Genomic DNA, 7,332 nt, shown 5'->3' with positions numbered 1-7,332 from the left:
TGTTGGCCAAGGGCTACTCCCAAAGAGAGTGAGTTGATATTGGGAAAATTTCCAGTTGATGGATAGGTGGTAGATTTCCTAGTTTCCTACTTGTCTTAGTGCATTTGTAGTGTTGAATGTCTCAAATTTAGCTTCTTAACCACTAATTTCTCAATCTTTGATGAGCTCTATGAGGGAAAGTGGATCATTTAGAGAAGGAGGTTTTAATTACAGGTTATTATCATAAACAACTCTAATTATATTGGACATTTTATCTACATATAACACGGATTCCTTACACACCATTATATATTTGTGTGCCTTTATTTTGTTGTCATAGGATCAACACTACATTAGATTCAAAGGATAAACTAAGTTATTGGGATTTAACTAATATTTTCATTTGTACGTTAGTTTCTAAAAAGTGTTCTCTTAATTCCATTTGGTGAAAATCTAGCAATCAACATACCTCTTAAGCCACAATTCTAAAGACAATTATTTTAGTTTAGTTTCATGCATTGTCCATATTTTAAAGCCACTTGGTACCATTAAATATTTAAGGAAATCTATTAATTTTTCACACTTATTAGGGAGGTTGTGAGTTGGGCTTTCACTCACCAATCACTATTTGCACAAACATTTATTTAGTCTTTGAAGAAAATATGCTTTGTTATAGTACTACAAGCAACACATCACTTGAATCTGCATCTTATTTTAGCATAACAAGCCTCATTAATAATCACTTCAAGCCTAGACTGTAATCTTGGTTGATCATGAGATCTCATTTCTTAGTATCATTTATAAGTATGATATTGTTCGATTCTATAGGATAGTGTAGAAGTCCAGTAAAATTTAGTTACTATCAATACATGCCTTGTTTTGGTTTTAAGAATACTAGTGAGAGGTTGGTAAGGGGTCAATGAAATCATTCTAAGGTTGATGTTGAGATGGGAAATCTAACATGTCTTAGTGTCGCTATATACCCTATGTAGGATACAATGTTACAATTGTAAATCTTTCGACCATATATACTCTATACCAAATAAGCTCAATGCCTATTGGCCTTGTCTTGTTCAAATAGTATAGCATGTGTTATATCTGAAGCTTAAAATACACAATAATGTCAAGATGAAAAAGAATGGTTAATAATAGTAAATTAATAGCTTTTAGTTTCCACTACCCTATTAACTAGAATTGGTTGGTTCAATTAAAAGACATTAGAAAGTGATAGGTAATTTAAAATTCAATTGAGAATAATTCTTTGATGCTTTGTGACTTCTTATTTGAATTCTAAAATAATCATAATGATGAAGAGATGGAAGATGTGATCCAAAGGAAAATTTGATCAACTCAAAATTTTCATGACCATCAAAGTGCATTATAATCTCACTCAAAGAGGGGTGAAGCTGCCTCATTCTAAATATTATGGGAGTTAGTGAGGGCCAAGGTGCCTAGATTTGTTGTGCTTATCTCCCCTTGCATTATTTAGAGAATTGCCTTGTACCTCCCTCACCATGAATGTTTTGCCACTAAATAACACACTATGTAATTCATCTCGTCTATAATGCATATAATTCAGGGTTAAAGTTTCATGCAAATCACGTTTGATTGTGTGGATAGCATCAAAGAGCCCCAATATCCAAGGGTTAGTGCATAATAAATATTCCAAAGCAATAATTTTAAGTTTGGTTGTTGGCCTTCGTGTAAAAATTAGTGAGTAGTGAATAAACAAGTGTGTGTGGTGAGACTTGTTTCATTTTAGTGTCATTATTATATACTTTTGTAGTGCTTATCTACAATGTACAATCTTTGTGATTAGTGTTAATTTCTTAAATACCAAACAATTGTACATGTGTTGTGTTTGAAGCCTTATATGTGTTTATCTATGTGTATATACCATAATTATTTACAAGTGATATGATGAATCTCAATAAAATAATATTATAAACTTGGCCTTTTAAGCCAAGTCATACATTTGTATATGTTGTCCTTGTCTTCATTGAGTAAGATAACATACCATATGCACTTGTCCTCATATGATAAATGACATGTTAAAGTTTCAAAGACACACAACCACAAGTAAATCTAAGATAAGTTTCTATGAGTGGCCAAGTCTTTTAGTTCATTCTCTATGTATCCATGTGATTTTATCAAAAAATTTCCTATCTAAAATATAGTTTGGAAGTGGAAAAACAAAGAAAAAAGGAAGGCAACTACATGCCATTAAGTTTTAGTATGGTTAGCATTTTGTTCTCAATGTGTGAGAGCATAATGATGCATTGATTAGATTCAACAAAAATATTCATGATTTGTACCATAGTTTGCCTAGTACAACTAAGTACTTATCTCTTAGTGAATAACAAAGGAATGACACATGGTGGAAATAAGATATGCGTTAAATGATTCCTTTGCCACTCTTCATTAAAATAATGTACAACCATTCTTTCTTAAGGATGCAAATAATAATAATAAAATGTCTTACTAAAAACAATAATTCACATGAACTATTTTTATTTATTTTATTTTTAACATCAAGAGAAGAATTGTAAATTTAGCCCAACGATCTAACCTATCTTAAACAATATCGTTGGTGTAATTATTTATTCATCTTGGATATAATTACACTTTACTTAAGTTTACTTAGGTACATGCACAACATTGTAGTTTGCATATGAGACACTTAAGGAGATGTGCTACATTGGGAGTGTGTATGTAGGAGAATTTCCACCTTTTATGGTGTGATCTTGTTGTTACATTCCACCATAAGTGGGTGATCTACCTCATGTGGAATATTTTACTATTTCTCCTACCTACCCCTACCTACCCTTGCATCTCTAAGCCACATGTCATCATTGTGTGTTCTCTTGTCTCTTAGCCTCGCCTTTATAAGAAGGCTTATCATTCATTGTAAACAATTAATGTTGATCCAGTTGATCTCTTTTGCATCTTGATTTGAATATAGTTTATTCTTATCAATCTATTTTGTCTCTCTATTCTACTATTCATTGTGCCCTAGATCTTGGCTATTTTCAATAAATTCTCACATGGTATCAGAGCCTATAGGGCTTCATTGATTGGTCATTTTGGAGAGATTTTGGGCGGCTTTCTTTTTCGGATCTGGGGAGTTGCAAAAAATTGGGGAATGCTATGGCAATTTGGACCTCACCGTTGCGTTTGGGAGGCTGTTTGCATGAATTTTGACTATAAATTTGGCTTAATTCTCTGCGAAACTATTTATATTCTATATTTTTTATATTTTGCAGATTTGTTTTTTAAAATCATTCATGTAAAAGTGTTTATTGTAATTTTTTTAAAATCAAAAAATCAAAAAGTATTATTTTACAGGGGGGGTTGTTTACCCCTGCCCTGTCACATTGCAGGGCCCGTATGCAGTACTATCACCAACCTCCCTTGTCTATCACCCCAGCCACCAATTCTCCCCACTGGCAACACCTTTTTCGGCCGCAACATATTTATTCCCATTGGTCATTGTTGCTCGTCTCAACCTTCGCCTGTGGTTATTTTCACTGCCGTCTGTATTCATCAGCTGTTCTGACTCCCGATGGTCCTCGACATCCATCTCATCGCCTTCCTCGCCGACTTCTGCAGTTGTCGACGCCTCCCACCTTGGTCGGATTTCTCATAGCCCCGACACCACCCCCGCATATTGCTATCGGCGACATCATCTTTGACCGACTCCTAACAATAATTGCCACATGACACACACTCATTTGACCACGCGGGTAGACCGACAACACCACGCGACAATTTTCACTAACAGGAGGATGCATGGCACATTCCAATTCTGCCACGCAGTCTGCCAAACAGACACTTTAGCACACAGTCACCTGCCACACGGTCTGCCATGTCAACATAAAAGGTTAGCATCTGCGACAACATCCAGTCATCGCCACATCATCATATGGTGACACGTCATTAGTTTAGTCACTCTATCACATGGTCACCCTGTCAATAGTCCATACGGTGCCACATCATCATCCACCTCAACATTTCTATACGACATGTCATCCACCTCAATAGTTCTGTATGACTTGTATGGAAAAGTTGATGAGATTAGGGGATATCAAGTTGATAGTGATCTCACCATGTTATATCTCAAGAACTCTGATACAATACAAGATTATGTCTTAAGGCAAAAGAGTTGAGGGCACAACTCAAGGATTGTGGCATTGATAAGAAGGATACTCAATTGATCTTCAATTTGATGGGCAAACTTCCATAAGAATATGCAACATTTGTTTCTAGTTTCCAAACCCATAGGATGAGAATGGGTTCAAGCTACACAATGCCTACATTTGATGCTTTCACTGACATTGATGATGGAACAAACTAAGTTGATAAGCATGGGCATTCTTAAGGCTTCCAAGTCTCAAGCATTAGTGGCAACTCAAGGGAACAAAGGAAATCAAGGAAAGGACAACTCAAACAAGAAGAAATGGCAATCAAAGCCTAAGGACAAAGCACCACCTTCTCCACAACAAGGGGATTCATCCTCTTCCAAGACACACAATTCACCAAATAAGGAAAGACCTACTTGTGCCTATTGTAAAAAGGTTGGTCATGAGGAGCATCATTGCCATTCTAAGAAGATTAATGAGCTCACAGACATCCTCAAAAAGCACAACATTGATTTGCTTAATGCCTACAAGAAGGAGGATTCATCACCTTCCACTTCCTCACAATCAAAGGGGAAAGGGCAAGCATTCATGACCGCAACAAGTGAGAAGACTCACTCTTTTGGGACAAGAAAAGGACAAGCTCTTTGTGCTACTACAAGTCATGATTCAGGGAGATGGATTCTAGATTCAGGGGCTTCTCATCATATGGCATCTTCGCAGTCTATGCTTTCTACATTTGAGTCTTGCACCATGCCATAGATTTTGATGGGCAATCATACATACATGGATGTGATTAGGAAATGATCTATTGCCATTGGGGATAACTCCTTCAATGATGTGTCATGTGTACCCCATTTGACAAAAAATCTTCTTTCCATCTATCAAATCACACATGGGGAAACAAACAAAACTATGGAGTTTACACCTGAGTCAGTTATCATTAGAGACTTGAAGAGTAGAGATATCATTGCGACTGGGGTGGTGGATCATGCATCTTAGTTATACTCCTTTTCAGATTTTGTTCCTATTGATGAGGATGATTTTATGTATGATGATCACACTTCTTGTGATGATTCAAATTTTGAGGAGAACTTTGGGTACTTGAACTTGGGGATTCTCACATGTGACCCCGTTCTTGAGCCTTTCATTTCATCTCCTTCTCTTGATATCACATCGCCTATTGCGCATGATGATGCGATAGTTTTTCCTTCTTGTGATTTAGTGCAACATGATATATCTTGTCTTCCAACTTCAGTTCATTGGGATGATTACTTGACAAACATTGCAGGTTTGTTTGTGGAGTCCTACATTGCAGATTTGGGAGACATCATTGATGATATTCATCTTCTCTTTGATGAAGATGATCCTTCTTCGATTGTTGCGAGGGAAAACTATGACACTCTTGTTCATTCTCTACATGATCATTATTTTGAGGTTGACATGATGGTGGATCCTTATGTACAATAGTTGGAGGAGGTCTCTTTATCATTAGAGGAGACATGTGAGTCTTTGGAACTTGTTCTATATTCTTCTCCACTAGATCTTGGAGTGCCTTTTTCAGCAGTGTGGATCAGTACGCCACCTTTGGAGGGGGTCACTTTCAACATTGACATAGGGACACTTGAGCAGTTTTTAGAGACTTCATACATCTTGAGTTTTTTTCTCCATCTTCCCTTCATGATTGGGGAGACTTCATGGATACACCTTTGGTTTTGTTTCTTCCCAAGGGGAGGAATGTTGTTCGTCGGTCATGGAGCAATTTCTTCATTCGGTTTCAAGCTTCTACCATTGGTGCAGATTCCACATCAAGGGGGGGCTACTTAGTCTCTCTTCTTCTCTCATATGGGGGGGACTTTTTCCTCACATGGGGTTTTGTCCTTCACATACTTCTTTGAAAGTTCCTTTGTATATAATTTTCATCTCTCTTTTGGGGGAGAGTTTTTTCCCATTGGGGTTTTCTCTCTTTCCTTGCTTTATGGGAGATTGCATTTGCATTTGTACATGGGTACCTAACATGGCCATGTAGCCGGGACCCATCTTGCATTGCTTAGTTGCATCGCAGACTTAAGTGCATTTCCCTAAGTTGCACTTAAGGGGGGGTGTTGGTGTAATTACTTATTCATCTTGAATATAATTACACTTTACTTAAGTTTACTTAGGTACATGCACATCATTGTAGTTTGCATATGAGATACTTAGGGAGATGTGCTACATTGGGAGTGTGTATGTAGGAGAATTTCCACCTTTTATGGTGTGATCCTGTTGTTACATTCCACCATTAGTGAGTGATCCATCTTATGTGGAATATTTTACTATTTCTCCTACCTACCCCTACCTACCCTTGCATCTCATTGAACCACATGTCATCATTGTGCACTCTCTTGTCTCTTAGCCTTGCCTTTATAAACATGCTTATTATTCATTGTAAACAATTAATGATGATCCAATTGATCTCTTTTGCATCTTGATTTGAATATAGTTTATTCTTATCAATCTATTTTGTCTCTTTATTGTGCTATTCATTGTGCCCTAGATCTTGGCTATTTTCAACAAATTCTCACAGATCTTGGCTATTTTAACATCAAGAGAAGAATTGTAAATTTAGCCCAACGATCTAACCTACCTTAAACAATATGAAGCCTAAAATATGAAATAAAGTTTTCAAACCAATCATAATCAAAATAATTTTTATTTAAAAATTAAATCTATACTTTGCAAAAACTAAATTTTTACTTTAAATAATAAAATAAAATTTTCTTATAATATATTAACAACCAGGGGAAATGATCGAGTAGTTGTGCACCCTAACTTCACGCTTCTCAAAATCTTACGTGGAAATTTCAAATCACTTCGATTTTTTTACATCAGCTTACTTGGCAAGTCCCCTACTTATAACTAAGGTTTCAGGGCCAAATCAACAAATATGATGCCACTTCAGCAAGCTTTTTGCCAAGGTGGCCAAAACAACCCAAAAAAAAAGTGAGACCAATAGGCATGCAAAAGAAACCCCAATAGTTGTGCAGCTGATATGGCATTACCTGATTGGTTACTTTTTACAATATTAGTACATTTTCTAACAACTATTGGTACATTTCCTTACAACTATTGGTACATTTACTAACAAAAATTGATATTTTATGTTTCAAACAATAGATTTTATTTGTTCAATTTTTGAAACAAAAAGTATCAACAACCCTCACAACAATTGATACAT

Source organism: Cryptomeria japonica, chromosome 5 (assembly GCF_030272615.1).
Source record: "Cryptomeria japonica chromosome 5, Sugi_1.0, whole genome shotgun sequence".
Lineage (NCBI taxonomy): Eukaryota > Viridiplantae > Streptophyta > Pinopsida > Cupressales > Cupressaceae > Cryptomeria > Cryptomeria japonica.
Note: the sequence above shows the minus strand (reverse complement) of the source record.